Genomic DNA, 18,698 nt, shown 5'->3' with positions numbered 1-18,698 from the left:
GCAGTGCTTCACTACCAGATGAACTCAACGCCTTCTATGCCCGCTTTGAAAGGGAGAACATAACTACAGCTGTGAAGATCCCTGCTGCACCTGATGACCCTGTGATCTCTGTCTCAGAGGCCGATGTTAGGCTGTCTTTAAAGAGAGTGAACCTTCACAAGGAGGGAGGTCCAGGTGGACTATCTGGTAAGGCTCTGAAAACCTGTGCTAACCAACTAGTGGAGTATTCAAGGAGGTTTTCAACCTCACACTGCTATGGGCGGAAATTCTCATTTGCTTCAAAAAGGCAACGATTTTACCAGTGCCCAAGAAGAATAATGTGGGCTGCCTTAATGACTATCACCCAATAGCACTCACATCCACAGTGATGAAATGCTTTGAGAGGTTGGTCATGACTAGACTGAACTCCTGCCTCAGCAAGGACCTGGACCCACTGCAATTTGCCTATTTCCACAATAGGTCATTGGCAGTTGAAATCTCAATGGCTCTCCACATGGCTTTAGACCACCTGGTCAACACAAACACCTATGTCAGGATGCTGTTCTCAACTATAGCTCAGCATTTAATACCATCATTCCCACAATCCTGATTGAGAAGTTGCAGAACCTGGGCCTCTGTATCTCCCTCTGCAATTGGATCCTCGACTTCCTAACCGGAAGACCACAATCTGTGAGGATCGGTGATAACATCTCCTCCTTGCCGATGATCAACACTGGTGCACCTCAGGGGTGTGTGCTTAGCCCATTGCTCTACTCTCTATATACACATGACTGTGTGGCTGGGCATAGCTCAAGTACCATCTACAAATTTGCTGATGATACAACCATTGTTGGTAGAATCTCAGGTGGTGATGAGAGAGCATACAAGAGTGAGATATGCCAACTAGTAAAGTGGTGCCACAGCAACAACCTGACACTCAACGTCAGTAAGACGAAAGAGCTGGTTGTGGATTTCAGGAAGGGTAAGATGAAGGAACACATACCAATCCTCATAGAGGGATCAGAAGTGGAGAGAGTGAGCAGTTTCAAGTTCCTGTGTCAAGACCTCTGAGGATCTAACCTGGTCCCAGCACATTGATGTAGTCATAAAGAAGGCAAGACAGTGGCTATACTTCGTTAAGAGTTTGAAGAGATTTGACATGTCAACAAATATACTCAAAACTTCTTTAGTTGTACAGTGGAGAGCATTCTGACAAGTTGCATCACTGTCTGGTGTGGAGGGGCTACTGTACAGGACAGAAAGAAGCTGCAGAAGGTTGTAAATCTAGTCAGCTCCATCTTGGGCACTAGCCTACAAAGTATCCAGGACACCTTCAGGGAGCGGTGTCTCAGAAAGGCAGCATCCATTATTAAGGACCTCTAGCACCCAGGGCATGTCCTTTTCTCACTGTTACCATCAGGTAGTAAGTACAGAAGCCTGAAGGCACACACTCAGTGTTTCAGGAACAGCTTCTTCCCCTCTGCCATCCGATTCCTGGATGGACATTGAATCTTTGGACACTACCTCTCTTTTATTTAATATACAGTATTTCTGTTTTTGCACATTTTTAAAAAATCTATTCAATATACGTATACTGTAATGGATTTACTTGTTTGTTCATTATTATTATTTTATTTATTTTTCCCTTTGCTAGATTATGTATTGCATTGAACTGCTGCTGCCAAGTTAACAAATTTCACGCCAATACATTGCCTTGAAGATCTCAATACCGTTGCAAATGTTCCTTCTGCACTTTCAGACAGTGTTGTTGGTACTCTTCCAGTGCTTTAGATACAAGCTGTAGGTAGTCTGGCTCTCAAAAGCATATAGGATAACTGGGATCTCTAAGATTCTGGCACCGTGCCAGCTCTTTCTCCACTATATTGATGATTACATCATTGCTGCCTCCTATACTTGTGCAGAATTCGTCAACTTCATCATCTTTGCCACCAGCTTACCAGTGACATCCTGTATAAACTCATTGATTCACACGGACACCTTACCCAGCCTCTTCCCACCTTGCCTCCTGTAGGGATGATATCCCTCACTGCAATTTCCCCATTTCTGCCACATCCAATCTGCAATGCTTCTGAAATATCCTCCTCCTTGTGAATGTGCAGCTTCCCCTCTGCCATAGTTGACAGAGTCCTAATTTCCTTCATTACCTGTACGTCTGCCCTGACTACACACTCCCCTCCCCAAAGAGAACAGAGCTGGAATTCCCTTGGTCTTCACCTTTCACCCTACCAGCCTCCACATCCAACACACCAAACTCTGCATTTTCCATTGGCTCCAGCAGGATCCCACTACCAGTTACACCTTACCCTCTCCAGCCCTTCCAGCTTTCCCACAGATTCTGTTCTGTTCGGTACCTCTTAGTCCACTTATCGTTCTCCACCCAGCCCCTCCCATCACCTGGCATTTTCTCCTGCAACCAAAGGGGATAATAGAAAAAAGATAAATATTAGCTTTATTTTTCACATGGACATTGAAACATATAGTTAAATTAGTTAAGTGCACAGTTCTGCATCAATTCAAATCAGTGAGCAGTGTGCTGGGCATCCACGCTTCCAGTGCCAACAAAGCATGTCCACAACTCGCTAACTCTAACCCTTACTGCTTTGGAATCTGGGAGGAAAGCAGAACACTCATCAGAAACCCATGTGGTCACAGGGAGAAGCATAAACTCCTCATAGACAGTGGTGGGAACTGAAGTGTGATCTTACATCTGGTGTGGCAACATTAACCACTACACTTCTGTGCTACCACAGTATTGGAGCTAAAGGATATGTACTACCTTACCTTCATGTCCCCCTTTTACCACCATCCAAGAACTAGACAGCCCCTTTAGGTGAGGCAGAGGTTCACGTGCCTTTCTTCCAACCTGTTCTACTGCATTTGGTACTCGGGATGGATTGTCTTCCACATTAGTGAAACTAAATGCAGGCTAGGCAATAATTTTGAGGAGTGTGTGTATTCTGTCCACAACATCCTTCTCAATTTTTCAGTTGCCTGCCATTTTAACTTTTTATTCCCAATCACACAACAAACTAACTGCCCTTGGCTTTCACCATGCTATGGAACGGCCAAAAGCAAATTGGAACAATATTTCATTTTCTGCTTATGTAGTGCAATCCAACAGTACCAATACCGATTTTTTGCAGTTTCAGTTAGGTCACATCTCCTGGTGGTCTCACCCACACTCACATATCTGTCTGTCCACCTCATTCTCTTCTCCCTCTGTTCCCCTCTCCCATCCCATCTTCAATCTGTTCATCATTCCTCCTTACCTCGTTCCACCGATTACCCAACAGCTTCTATCTAACCCTCCCCCATACACTACTGTATATTCACAGTCTTCCATGTTCCCTCTCAGTCAGGCCTGCTCCAGTCTCAAACTAAAATGTTGAATTGCACCTCCTGCTTTACCTGCTAAGTTCTTGAAGCATTTTGTTTTGCTCTAGATCCCGACAATTGCAGTCTCTTCCATCTTCAGGGATCACTGTTGCTTGGTAGAGGATATTTTGCTCTGGACCTGAGGTCTTGATCTTAAATATCTTTCCCCTCAGTCAACTGAAAGCTTTACTGTCCCATTGAAGGCTGTGGCCAATTCCAACATTGACGAAGGGTCTCGGCCCGAAACATCGACAGTGCTTCTCCTTATAGATGCTGCCTGGCTTGCTGCGTTCCACCAGCATTTTGTGTGTGTTGTTCAACATTGATACCTGCTTTTGCCAAGAATTGGAGCTGGAATTAATGGGAAGTTGTCCATATTTTCCAGTATTCTCACTGTGAAACCTCAACCATCAGGCTCCTGAACCAGCATGAATACTTCACTCACCTCAACTCTAAATTTATTTCACAACCTACAGACTCACTTTCAAGTACTATACAACTCGTGTTCTCAGTATTATTTATTTACACTATTTGTTTTCCTTTGCACGTGGTTGCTTGTTAGACTTTGTTTATGGTTTGTATAGTTTTTCAAACATTGTTTTGTACTTCTTTATTTTCCTGTAAATGCCTTAAAGAAAAAGAATCTCAAGGTAGTAAGTTCAGTGGCCACTTTCTTTGATATCTTCTGTACCTAATAAAGTGGCTACTGAGTGTATGTTCCTGGTGGTTGCTGCTGTAGCCCATCCACCTCCAAGTTGAAAGATGCTCTGCTGCACACTACTGTTGTAACATGGTTATTTGAGGTACTATTGATTCTTGTCAGCTCGAACCAGTCTGGCCATTTTCCTCTGACCACTCTCAAGATGTTTCTGCCCACAGAACTTCTGCTCTCTGAATGTTATTTCATTTTTTTTAAAACCGCTCTCTGTAAACTTCTGGACTGTAGTGCATGAAAGTCTGCACTTTCTTCAGTACTCAAACCACCTTGTCTGGCACCAACAATCATCCCACAGTCAAATCCACTCAAAGCACATTTCTTCCCATTCTGATGCTTGGTCTGAACATCCTGACCATGTTGGCATGCTTTTATGTAATGAGTTGCTGCCACATGATTGACTGATGATATTTACTTTACCGAGCAGGTGTACAGTGTACCTAATAAAGTAGCCACTGAGAGTACTTTGATAATAAATTTACTTTACCTTTGACCAGTTTGAACCCCTGTTGTTGAAGGGCAATGTGACGCAGCTGGAGTTAGTCGGTATTGTGGATATAGAATGGACGGGACATTTTTTAGTACTCTTCAGTGAATGAGTTAACAATGTCAAGGAGCTCATTCCACTAAGCACAGTTAAATGCCGTCTGCATACTGCTGACGCTTAGGTGACCTTTCTTCAAGAGTGAAGTCACCGTAGATCAAATAGTTTCCCATTCGTTCTGAAGGTTAGCTCCAGTCCCATGAGGTGAGATGCAACAGAGTGGCAAGAAAGACAGAGAAAAGTGCAGTGACGCTGGCAATGATGGAGCCTTGCTTGACACTGGCCATCATTTGCTTATTTATTTGGAGATACAGTGCAGAACAGGTTCTGCCGGCCTAATGAGCCACACAACCCAGCAACCCACCTGTTTTACACTTGCCTAATCACAGGACAACTTACAATGACCGATTAACGTAGTAACACCTAAGCCTTTTTTGCCGGAGCACCTAGAGGAAACCCATGTGGTCACAAGGAGAACATACAAACTCCTTACAGATGGCACCGGAATTGAACTCTGACCTCTGATGCCTTGAGAGGTAATATTGTCACACTAACCACTATGCTACTGTTGCAGCTTGTTTCTGTTGCTGGATTTCCTACTATGTCCTTACACAGTTATAAATACTCACAGGCTTGTATTGCAGGTTTTGCCACCTATAACCACAACACTACAATGTGCAGCATGGTAGCAGAACAGGCAGCATAAGGCTATTACAGCACCACTTGAAGGATTAGGGTTTGATTCCTGCTGCTTCCTCTAAGGAATTTGTACGTCCTCCCTGTGACTGTGTGGGTTTCCTCCAAGTGCTCCGGTTTCCTCCCATATTCCAAAAACATACTGTGCTCAGTTCTGGTCGCCTCACTACAGGAAGGACATGGAAACCATAGAAAGGGTGCAGAGGAGATTTACAAGGAGGTTGCCTGGATTGGGGAGCATGCCTTATGGGAATAGGTTGAGTGAACTTGGCCTTTTCTCCTTGGAGTGACGGAGGATGAGAGGTGACCTGACAGAGGTGTATGAGGTGATGAGAGGCATTGATTGTGTGGATAGTCAGAGGCTTTTTCCCAGGGCTGAAATGGCTAACATGAGAGGACACAGTTTTAAGGTGCTTGGAAGAAGGTACAGAGGAGATATCAGGGGTAAGTTTTTTACTCAGAGAGTGGTGAGTGCGTGGAATGGGCTGCCGGCAGCAGTGGTGGAGGCAGAAACAATAGAGTCTTTTAAGAGACTCCTGGATAGGTACATGGAGCTTAGAAAAATAGAGGGCTATGGATAAGCCTAGGTAGTTCTAAGGTAGGGACATGTTCAGCACAGCTTTGTGGGCTGAAGGGCCTGTATTGTGCTGTAGGTTCTCTAAGTTTCTATACGGTTGAGGAAGTTGTGGGCATGTGCGGTTGGCACCGGAAGCGTGGCTCAGCACAATCCTTGCTGATTTGATTGGATAAAAATAATACATTTCACCACATGCTTAGATATACATGTGACAAGTAAAGCTATCCTTAACCAACCATGCTGACTGCCTTACTCAAGCACAACATTAACATATTTTGTTTCCTCCAGGACAAGGTTAAAAAAAGTGGGTGAGGGACTCCTATGGCTGAAACATTTTACCAGCCTAGAAGTGGAGAATGTATTGATATGCATAGATCTCTAATTCAGGACAGAGATCGGAAAGTCTTCATATTCAGTCTTCCTTAATGCAACCCCTTCATCCCATGTCTCACAATCCCCACTTCAACTGAAGTCCCAATTTTGTGGCCAGCAAGGTGAAGTCCGTTCTGGATTGGGAACTGGGAATTGTAGTTACTGGTTGTACAGATCTGTTGGGAGGGGTTCCCAACATTGCCTTCCTCTTTTTTACTCCTGTTCTATCACCATAACTGTACGATGTTTGGGCTGCACAGCACCAAGGCATTTGGATCAGGTTGCTGAGGAAGCATTACTTTGATCAATGCCTGTTGAACTCCTGTACATGGGTTACCTCCTGCACTCCAGAGACTATACTCCACTCTTCTGCTTTGGTGTGGTGGCCCAGATAAGGCAAATGCAACAGGCAGAACAAACAAGAGAAAATCTGCAGATGCTGGAAATCCAAACAATGCACACAAAATGCTGGAGGAACTCAACAGGCCAGGCAGCATCTGTAGAAAAGGATACAGTTGATGTTTTGGGCCAAGACCCTTCAGCAGGACTGGAGAAAAAAAGATGAGGGGTACAGTTAAAGGGTGCAGGAGGGGAGGGAGAAAGCCAAGGTGATAGGTGAAACCGGGAGGGGGACGGATGAAGTAAAAAGCTGGGAAGTTGATTGGTGAACGAGATACAGGGCCGGAGAAGGGCGAGTCTGATAGCAGAGGACAGAAGGCCATGGAGTAAGAAAAGGGGAGAGGAGCATCAGAGGGTGACGATGTGGAGACAGGGAGATAAGGTGAGAGAGGGAAAAGGGGATGGGGAATGGTGAAGGAGGTGGGGGATGGAGCCATTACCAGAAGTTTGAGAAATCGATGTTCATGCCATCACGTTGGAGGCTACCCAAACAGAGTATAAGGTGCCATTCCTCCAACCTGAGTGTGCCCTCATCACAACAGTAGAGGCTGACATGGATTGACATACCAGAATGGGAAGTTACGTAAATTGGGAGACGGCTTCGCCAAGCACTTACGCTCAGTCCGCCAGAAAAAGCGGCATCTCCCAATGGTCACCCATTTTAATTTCACTTCCCATTCCCATATGTCTGTCAATGGCCTCCTCTACTGTCGAGATGAGGCTACGGTCAGGTTGGAAGAATAACACCTTGTATTCCGTCTGGGTAACCTCCAACCTGATGGCATGAACATTGATTTTTTGAATTTTAGATAATGGCCCCACACCCCCTAACCTTCACCATTACCCATCCCCTTTTCCCTCTCCCATCTTATCTCCTAGCCTGCCCATTCGCCTCCAGCTACTTTCTGGATGCGAGGCAGAAACATCATTGTTCAATTACCAGCTCTTCTGGCTCTGGTATGCTTTGGAATTTAAATGTGATGCTCTTATTGTGGAGCATATTTACAATCTGGGCAGCACTGTGCGTAGCAGTTAAGTGTTTGCACTAACCACTACACTATGCACCAATTGTAGGATCGGGGTTCGATACCCACTGCTGTCTGTAGGAGTCTGTATTTTTTCCCTGTGACCGTGTGAGTTTCCTCCCACATTCCAAAGACAAACAGTTAAGGTTAGTGACTCGTGGACATGCTATGTTGGCGCCTGAAGCTAGGCAGAATTCTCACTGATCTGATTTACTGCATTTCATTGTACATCTGACACAGGAAGCTAATATTTGATCTGATTTTCCTCACAACTGTCTGTTTTAGATCTGGCTCTGGTGATCCTTACAGCTCTCAGAATGTTCAAGCAATGTCTCCCTGTGCCACTGCGAGGCCTGCGATCAGGAAACGCCACGCTCGTGCTGCCTGCCTTTCGACACATGGGGATGCAGAGAAGGTCACCTTCTAGGAGTGGAAGGTTTGGGGACCTTTTGAGACACTGGATTCTGAAAAATCTTGCAGATATACAGATACATATATGCAGATAAATAGCAAAAGATATACCTTAGATACCCTGGGGTGAGCTAGAACCACAACAGTTGATGGCAACCATAGGCTCACAGTGACTGTTCTGTACGTGCAGTATGTTTCTTTTCTGATAGAGTGAAAGGGGTGATTTGGGGCAATGGTGCTAAGTTAGTGTTTTCTTCCATCTTTAGACGTACTGACCAGGAATGTAAAGGCTTTTGCACTGTTGCTTCCTTTCTTATGTACTTTTTTTTACTGTGAATAAAGCATATTTTTGAAATTTAAGAAAAGTTTCCTTGCTTATTGCTTCTCCGTGTGATGCTGATGGAATAATTGCACCACAATACACCAGTTGGACTGAAACTCCTGCTCTCTGTTTACTCCACTGACCTTTCCACTTTCGCTCAGTAATGCCTTGACTGTGGCAGAGAGATAACCAGATGCCCCATATCTGGCATTTGAGAACTTCACCATAGTTTGCAGTGAGTTCTTTCCTTTCACTCTCTTCACAAACTTTAATGCAACGCAGTAGTATACCCCACCCACACACCGTGAATCATTACACAGATAAGGGTAAGTCATATATTCAGAGAGCCCTGCAGCACAGGAATGGCTAAGTATCGATGATCCTTCTAAATTATGCAGTAGGAGGGAAAGTTTTCCCTATTGCTAAGTTCCATTAGTGGGATTTCATGATATCCAATTTGCCAGTACTGGCATCAAATCAGTGTTACACGGTGGTTAGTGTTATGATCTGGTTTCACCATTGGCTTTCATTCAGAGTGAGTCATACTCTCCCCAACAGTGCAACCATCAGAACACTGTACAGATTTGCAGTGTACTCTGCATTCCAAATAGGTAGCAAATCACATTGTAGGCAGTAAGCAGTCAAGTTTTATGGCCAGTAATTAAACTTCAGAGCAGTATTGCTGTATATTTCAGCTCTAGATCAGAATTTGGACTGGATTTACATAGTAAATATTTGAATGTCTGAATTAAAGCCTCCTGCAAGGAAGTTAAGCTTCATAAAATCTCAATTAACAACTTGCAAGTGCTGCATAACTCCTTTATTAATACCAGCAATTTAGGATGGATATTTAAAAGTAAGGTGTGGTTCCTGCCTGATAGCCAGCTTTATGTGCAGCCTCAGAGAACTTTAAGGTTCCTCTTTGGGATGAAAGAAATACTGTTGACTTATTTCTCATATTATCTGGATATGTAAGGCTCAGTTCCCCACATCTGGTCATACAGTGACTCAAGTGTGTCACAAACACACAAGGATTGCGAGCTTTGTTGAGTTCTATGAATCAAGCGAGGGCTGGTGCTTATATGGGGTCAGAATATATACCATGGGGTGGTCTGATGTCACTGTCATCTCAGCATCATAAACCCTGCAACCAGCCAAGATCACCCAATACCTTCCAAAGTGAAATTGTGGATCGCTAATAAGGAGTCAGTCCACAACAGCTATAGCGTCAGGCCGGCACCGTTCTGGCATGTGCGAGTAACACGTTTGAGAAAACAAAGTGGGCACTCAGTAAAAGCCAGTTTGATGTCATTTGAGCAAATGTGGATATGTACAACTAAAGAATTGACATCCATGAAGAGGAAAGGCAAACCACACAGAGATTTTCCCTATTAGATTCAAACGTTACACTAAATTTCAGCCCACTTCCTTTGACTGGCCTACATGTTCTATTTTATTGATTACTTACCGTTGTGTCCTCTAGAGGCGCAGTTTGTTTCGTATGAACATCACTTTCTGCACCTAAGCTGCTTTTTTATTTCATTTCCTGCGCAGGAAAGCACCTTCATACGGTCCTGATGTGTGGGTAATTCCGGACATTAAACCTCTAAGAATTAAATCTGACATTACTTGGCTTTAAGAATCAAAATTCTCCCAAATGACAGTCAGAGACATGAGGCTAACGTCTGTATCAGTGGTTCTTCATTGTCCTGTCATAATACCTGTGGTCACCTTCACTGGAAGGCCACAAGAACCTTACTGCTATTAGAAGAGTGGTCCTGGGTCTGCTCGGCAGCCACTGTAGCATACAGCAGAATCCTCTTTTAATGACTTTACTCGAGTAAATATTTTAACCATACTCCCCACTGGGATGTTCAGGTAATAATCATACTCCTAACATCCTGAATAAAGAGGACTTCTGAATGGTTCCCTTCTACTGAGTACATCACCCCATCTTGTCCTCCCAAACAGCAGCAGAGACACTAACCTGGCAGCAAGGTGATAAAGTCCCACTGTAGAAACTGGTAGACCGATCGTACACAATGCAAACTGTCGGCATTGTTGGACACTAAGGAGTTGGGTTTTACCTCATGACATTTCAAAGGAGTTAAAGACAGGATAACAGCATCGCTTCAGGAAATCTAAAGATGTTGAGGCATAATTTGAAATATTGCAAAAAGTTACTATTTTTGCCCAATTTGTGTTCTGTGGAACATTGTGGGCATGCTATGTGGTGTGTTATTATGTGTGTACATAATAAAGAGCTCAGTTCCCAGTGTGCAATGCGGGCAATTCACCTGGAACTGGAAGTGATGTTGGTGAACTGGTAGAGTGTGGGCTAAAGTCTGGAGCTAGAAGCAATCATATCTAGAATCTCCTGTTAATAAATGTGTTAAAGTATAAACTCACGCAAAGTTTGTCTTTTATCAAGAACAAACATAACATGGTGTCAGAAGTTGGCATGAGGTCTAAATTTGAAGTATTATGACGCTCTGGGGGGCATGGTCGACAGCCCGCCTCTGCATTTTTAATGACCAGTACTGTTTATTGTTCCTGTGTTAAAATGCTTTTGTGGGATTATAGTGGGAAGTTCCAGTTTATTTACTGCTACATTTTAGCTTGGGTTATACACTTATTTGTTTGTGTATTTGTGGGTTACCCTAACTGTAAACAGGGTGTTTGGTGGTCAGTCTGTATGAGACTGGTTGGGTTCACTCTCCGGGTCATGGTGCCTGGTCTGTTTTGTGTTTAGCACAATAAAACGGTTGTTGAGTTCAATGAGCTTCCTCATCTGTCATCTGAATGCTCGCCACAGCATAACTGAATACCACGAATGACTAAGAAAGGCACACTAGGTGCTGGTGGAAAGAAGCTGTTGCTGATGAGCACGTTGTTTCGAAGTTCACCAAGAAACTGAGGTGAGATCCTAAAAATTCCCTCAAAGGATAACCTAAATCCTCCTGCAGCTATACAGTTTATTAGCAATCTATCCGATAATTGGAAACACTTCAAACAGCGATTCAATATGTACTTAGTGGAGAGCAGAGCCAGTAGGGTGGAGGTAAAATTGGAAGTGCCTATCTTTCTACATGCTTCGGACATCTACAATAGCTTGCAAATTGATGAGACAGCTTTGCCATTGGACACTTTGATGACAAAATTTGAGGAGTATTTTGTCGCAAGTAAAGATGTCACGTTTGGGAGATATAATTTCTTCTCCTGTGACCAGAAACAAGGTGCCAGCTTCGATCAATACTTAGCTGAGTTTCACACACTGGGGAAGTCCTGTGAGCTTGGAGATTTGAGAGACTCACTAGTCAGAGACAAAATAGTTTGTGGAATCCCAGATCATGGGTTCAGAGAAAGATTGCTTTGTGAAAAAGATCTGACGCTAGAAAATGCTCTGAATAGGCGCAGGACAGTGCAGACCATACAAGCACAAGCTAGGGAGCTGCACAGAGCAGAAACAACAGTGTTCTGTGAAAACAGAGGGGCAGTGCACAAGGTGTTTCCCAAAGCAACAGCAGAGGCTCAACTGCAAATGTAGTAGGTGTGAAGGCAGGCAATTCCAAAGATGTACCCTGCTTATGGAAAGACCTGCAATAATTGTGAGAAGAAGAATCATTTCGCAAAGTGCTGCAAAGCTGGGGCTACCAAGAGAAATGTCCACATGGTTGCTGTGGTAATGGAGGATATTTTTGTAGATTCTCTACAGACTGTTGGTGCTGGTAAAAGAGAATGGGTCGTTCCAGTGATTGTGGGTGAGACAGAAATTCCATTTAAGCTTGACAACAGAGCCCAGGTAAATCTGTTGTCTATGAATGACTGCACGACTCTCAAAGTAAAGAGCAAGGTTCATCAGGTGAAGTTAAAAGTGACTGGCTACACTGGAGAGAATGTTCCAGTTAATGGAGACTATGTAATGACCTTCAAGCAAAGGGCAGCACCTAAAGGCAGAGCTACTGATTGGAGAAAACTGAGTACAACCAATGTTAGGTCCAACTGCATGCAAAGGCTCAACCTGCTGAAAAGAGGCTTTGTAGTGGCTTCACAGACAAAAGGGGACCAGAAACACTCAGTAAAGAGTACACAGGTTTCTTTGAGGGGCTTGGATGCTTTCCCAATGTAATTCAAGAAACCCACAACAGCATCCATGAGAGGTAATGCAAGAGAAGCACAAGAACTCTACCTTCCATAGACATCCATACCAGCTACACCAGCATGGCAGTCAGGATGCCAGTGTGGAATAGAGTGATCATGATGAAGTCGCCAGTTTTGCTTCTGCATCATGCAACTTTGGTTCAAAATATGTCCTTCATCAACTTCCAGTTAAAGACTGGAAATCAAAAATATCTCCACAATCCTCACCGAAGTTGAAGAGGAAAAATACAAAGAAAGATAGGAAGATCATGCAAGATCCAAGATCAGAAGAATAGAAATAGTTCAACACAAACAACAGGAGGAGTTGCTATCTGTAATACGCAGCCAACAGAAGGAGTTCTGTGAATTGAGATAGAATCAGTTGTAACTTGTGCAAAGACTCACTGATCACATGGAGGATGTCCAGGGCTCCATTATGAGGCTCATGGACTGAATTATGGTCACACAGCAAGAACAAGAACAGAGATGAACAGAAAGGATTTTGCCAGAAGGATGTGAAAAAAATTGAACATGTAGATCAAAGTTCTCAAAAGGACTTTGGTATTAACAGAATAAGTGAGAGCAAAGCATTTGTGAAAACAAACAGCAATCCAAAAAGGTATCATTAATAGATGGACTGAGAGTAGCTGAATGAATAAGGGACTATATTTGCTCATTACTTTTGACATTAATGTAAATATCTGTGTTGGAAAAGATTATTGTTTCTTGCAGGTTTATGAGGACTTAATATTGTGTTTGCTTGCTTTAAAGATGAATATGTGTTATTATGTGTGTACATAATGAAGAACTTCAGTTCCCAGTCTGCAATGCAAGTGGTTCATCTGGAATTGGAAGTGACATTGGTGAACTGGCGGAAAGCCCGCTAAATTGTGGAGCTGGAAGCCATCTTATTCAGAATCTCCTGTTCATAAATGTGGTAGCATTTAATCACATGCAAAATCTGTTTTTTTTAATCAAAAACAAACGTAACATGTGCGTGCCTGAATGTGTCAACACTTACGGGTTACCCCTAGCAGATTGTGTAGTTTTTAAAGTGAACAACACATTTCACCATGTGTTTGAATATACACGTAGTAAATCAATCAATCAATCCATCTGAATCTCCAATGCCTTCCTCAAGAAATAACAAAAGTCACGAGCGGGTTGTTGAGCTTTGCTCGCAGAGACTTGTTGCCATTTTTGTCAATGTAAGTTATAGCACTATGACAGTGCTCCAGTTTCCTCCCACAGTCCAAACACATACCAGTTAGTAGGTTAATTGGTCATTGTAAATTGTTCTATGATTAGGCTAGAGTTAAATAGATGGTTGCTGGTTGGTGTGGCTCATTGGGCTTGAAGGGCCAGTTCTGCTCAAGATCTCTAAATAAATAAATACATATATGAAGCGATTCAGTGTGTGAAACACTTTGAAATGCTTTGATGTGATAAAGTGCTACTTAAACATAACTCTTACTATATAGGATGAATTATCCCATCCTCCTCTTCACAGAACAATATGTCAGACATGAGTTTGAAATGCTCTAAGTTACATGTTTTATTCATGAAGTAAAAATCCAGTATTTATAAAATCTTGAACAATATCATTGGGGAAAAATACAAACATGGAGTACATTATTCACCTCCACATGAAAAAGCCTCTGATTCAGAAAGATCAATAATGTATCATGAATACCGACAGCAAGTGTGCGAAGAACTAAACAGAAGAATAAGACTGATGGTTTGGTTAGCACTTTGGATGGGGCTTGAGAATAATTCTCAAGATATAAAGTGGCACTGTAAATGATACAAGCCGAGAAATGCATTAACTAAAAAAGACTGAGTCAAAATGGTGCTTCGTCCCACTCTGGTTTTGTCACAAGATATAAGAGTGATTTTCTAACATTTAGGAAAGCAATGCATTATGCAAGTTTAACTTAGAGATCTCAGACCTTTTGTACAATTACATGTAAAATATTTACTTTAGTTACAATCGTGTGACACGTGCAAACACTGCCTCTATATTTCTTTCTCACCATGATGAGATCAGTTAAGATGGCAGCTTCCAAATGCAACGAAATATAGCTGAAACATAAATGTATATGAGAAATTGATATGCAATGCAGGATCGATTGCCACTGCAAGGCTTCATTAGGGCAGGTAAGAAAGGAGCAAGACATTGCAATCTCATGAATCTCACAGAAAGGCATACCCACAGTATGGGGCAGATGGGAAGGAATGATTCTCAGCTACAATTATTAAAGTTACTTTTAGTATGTTTGACATGGTTAATTTTGATAGTCTGTTGTGAAAAATACATCAATGAATGTCATGGGAATGGTAGTGAGATAAACTCAATTTTAGGGCAAGGGTACAATTAAACGGAGTGGTAAATGGGAAAGGAAATGGAATAAATCAGATTATTTAATGATATTGAAACAAAATCTTTTAAATTGTTAAGTTATATAAGGTCAGTTAGTGTAACATTAGCATATATGAAAGGAGATGGCATCAGTGAACAATGTAACCAACGGCAACATCCTTCAGACAAATAAAGTCTTCTTGGGCTTCCAGCCAGGTACAGGTATCAATAACTGACATTTCAATGACAAAAGATGGCAGAGATAGTTATTGAAATGTCAGTTATAATTGATACCTGTACCTGGTTGGAAGCCCAAGAACAGTCTATTTGTCATATATGTCAGGAAAGCACTAGACCCTTTATTCTTCAGACATATCACGAAATAAACTCTTTTACCTCCTTTTTCAAACATAATTCACCTACTATTGGAGCTTGTGATCTACAGTTTGATAGTGTGTTTTCAGGCCAATCGAGTGAGTTGGTGCTTTGGAGTCTCTGAGGGATTTCGGTGAGGTTTCGAGCGAAGTGCATGGCCTGGAGGCCAAGAAGCCTGGAAATTGGGCACGAGTCCATGATCGACTCCACATCTTGCTGATAATTACCAATTAAAGCGTCGAGGAAGATTGAAATCAACGAGAACGAGAGAGGACGGCGAGCGGCTGTCACTACCATTTTCCTGCGAGTGACTAGTGTCTCTCTCGCCTTTGCTTGCTGTTCTAAGTGGAATGAGCCTGCGTTTGATCAGCCTCTCTCTCCCTCTCACTCACTGTTGTCGGAGGATGGTGCCAGAGTCGAGGGTCTTGGACAAGGTTTAATTGATGTGCTTAGTGGATCGGACTCTAGTTCATGTTATGATGTGTTTCTGGTTTCTGGTCATTCCTTTTTTTGTTGCTACATTGTGTAATTTTGATCGGGGCAGTCAACGAATAACGCAGTGCTAGATTGAACTGAACAGAGCTGAAACTACACATTGCTGGACTGCTTCATTGACTTTGTGGTTTGATATTTAATATTCTGTGTTTTACACTCATTTTGTTTGTGTTTGTGTGATTTGTTCTTTTTTCCGCTTTGGGGTCCTGGTGTTCCCTTTAGAATGCGTTCCATGGTTTTCTTTGCTTTGTGGCTGTCTGTGGGAGGATGAATCCCAGGGTTGTATATTGCATACTTCGATAATAAATGTACTTTGAACCTTTGAATTACAGTGTCAGCTATAAGATAGGGTATCAATTCCCACCGCTGTCTGCAAGGAGTTACCTCCCACATTCCAAAGACATACTGTTAGGGTGAGTGAGCTGTGGGCAACAGAATCAGGTTTAATATCACTGGCATATGTTGTGAAATCTGTTGTTTTGTGGCAGCAGTACATAACAAAAAGCTATAAATTACAATAAAAATATATAATAATAAGTAGTGGGAAAAAGAAAGCAAAAATAAAAGTATATAATGTGGTAGTGTATGTGGGTTTATTGTCCATTCGGAACACTCTGATGGCGGAGGGGATGAATCTATTCCTAAAATGTTGAGGGTGTGTCTTCAGGCTTCTGCACCTCCTCCTTGATTGTAACAATGAGAAGAGGATATATCCTGGGTGATGGGAGTCCTTAAAAATGTATGCCGCTTTTTTCAGGTATCAAATTTTGAAAATACCTTCATGGCTGGGAGGCTGAGCTTACAGCTTTCTGCAGCTTTATTGGCTCTGTGCTGTGGACTCTCTGTACCAGACGGAGATGCAACCAGTTAGTGTGTTCTCCACGGTACATACCGTCTCCTCAAACTCCTAATGAAATATAGACACTGTCGTGCCTCCTTTGTAATTGCATCAATATCTTGGGCCCAAGATAGACTTTCTGAAATGTTGACACCCAGAAACTTGAAACTGCTCACCCTTAGTAAAATGATAATGATAAACAGACTGATGGGTCTCTTGGAGAAAATGAATATGATGAAGTTTGGGAGGAATAATGGGCAGAATGCATAGGGGAATTGTGGAAATCCTTGTGCCAGATTTATCACCCCAACCCAGCAGTGCTTCCCATATTTCAAACTGTTTAGTAAACCCAAGATTTTTACTTGAAGTTTCAAACTATGCATCCATTAAAAGATAAGAATTCATTTACATCTATTCTGAAAATACCCTTTGTACTGAACTCCAAGTTAATATTAAATGCAACTGTAAAGTTAGGATACAGAGTCTAGGAAGATGATTTTCAATGCAGCACCTTACAGTAGGTTTTATCTAAATAAGACAGTGTGCACTGCTGCTTGGATTGGCTCCAGCTGATTATTAACCAACATTGGAATTCACACATAGTACTTAAATGGTCAAAGCATATTGCAGATCTGGCAAAGAATTAGAATAAAAATGCTCTCTGATGGTGAGCCAGGCTTCATATTCTGACCTGGCAGAACTGATGCTATAAAATTGCAACAAAGTTTGTTTCATCAAATGAGGACATTCTGCCCTCAGAACTTACATTTCCTAATTTTTGAGCAAATGGCACACTCATACTGTGCAAAATTTCAAAAGACAGACCAATTTTTACTTTTCTGCAGATATATTCTAGTTCTGTCCAAGCTGTTCCAATATTCAAGCCACTAATTTCAACCATATGAATTAATAAGAGGCAGGCCAGAACAACTTGAGAACAATTAAACAATGAAGAGGCTGCCCTCAGAAACATGGGAAAAATACTTCAGGAATAGGTCAGATTGAAAGATTGTTGGATATTTCTCTAAAGAATAGGATTAAGATATCCTGAAGTCTTTGAATGTTTATGTTTACTCAGTTTGTAAGGGTCAGTTAATTTGCAAACTTGCCTTCCCCTTTGCTGTCTGATTCCAACATGAGTCAGTTTGTAACTGTGGAAGCAAGCTGCTGCTGGGGCCGCACCCAACCTCACATGGTTTGCTGCACCATGTGATTCACACATCGCTTAAACAAATACGTGCAGACGTTCCAAAACTTCTACATCCACATGCTTGAAGTTGTTAAATTGCTCTTTTCTCTTGTTATTCAGATAGAAAGTCAAAGGCAGAAAAATATTTGTGGTGGCAAAAAGTTTGGGGGGGGGGGGGAGGGTGGGTTGTATTTCTGCAAAGCTGCCAGTCAAAACTAGAGGATTTCACCACTGTCATCTGCCAGCATTAACCCTGCATTATATTTGACCAGCTTTTCTAACATTCCACTCATTGCAAATTATCCACTACAGATGCAGGCTGAAAGATGTCACCTGTGACTTTAGTATCCAGTAGCTCAGTACATAAACTAGGACGCAGGTCTACTAAGTCAAAGGATTTTCATGCCAACATTTCCAGTCCTCAGCTGGCCCCGACACCTTGCATGGTTTTATCTATTTAGTGAAATAACTGTACAAAGCTTGTCTGTATCAAATCAAGAGTAACAATCAACCCTACTTATCAAATCAGAAACTGGTCAAAAAATAGCAAGAAGTACCAATCACTGTTTCGTTTGGGAACAGGAAGTGTTCCTCTTGCTAATAAAGAATAACATTCCATTAAAAGTACAGTTTCAGATACAATAAATACAAACCACCAAGTTGCGCTGTTTCCTACCCTAGTATCTCGTGCCGTTGCTTGCCTTTCTGTTGAGGTCTCCCTGGACTGCTGTGCTTCACACTACTGCTCAACACTGAGACTCAAATCAGACATCCAACAGCTGCAGGTCATAAATTTAGGTCTGTCATGGTTCAAACTAATCATGTGGTACTAGGCACTCGTTGCCTTTTATAAATTCGCTGCTTGG

General features: G+C 42.3%; 1 protein-coding gene across 6 annotated transcripts in view; it reads right to left on the bottom strand.

The window, feature by feature from the left end:
* sgcg (sarcoglycan, gamma) overlaps nucleotides 1-18,698 on the bottom strand; it is a 596,108-nt gene that overhangs the window by 421,508 nt on the left and 155,902 nt on the right. The window contains exon 1 of one of the 6 annotated variants that reach the window (XM_073043715.1): nucleotides 18,509-18,643. The exons of 2 other annotated variants lie outside the window; for them this stretch is intronic. The gene's annotated coding sequence lies outside the window, so the exon portion shown is untranslated. Of the gene's footprint in view, nucleotides 1-18,485; nucleotides 18,644-18,698 lie in introns of those variants that run through there. 3 more of the 6 variants (XM_073043717.1, XM_073043719.1, XM_073043718.1) reach the window with 3 other exon arrangements.

This window comes from Hemitrygon akajei, chromosome 4 (assembly GCF_048418815.1).
Source record: "Hemitrygon akajei chromosome 4, sHemAka1.3, whole genome shotgun sequence".
NCBI classification, from domain to species: domain Eukaryota; kingdom Metazoa; phylum Chordata; class Chondrichthyes; order Myliobatiformes; family Dasyatidae; genus Hemitrygon; species Hemitrygon akajei.
The sequence above is the reverse complement of the archived record's forward strand: the minus strand, read 5'-3'. Positions and strand labels throughout refer to the sequence as shown.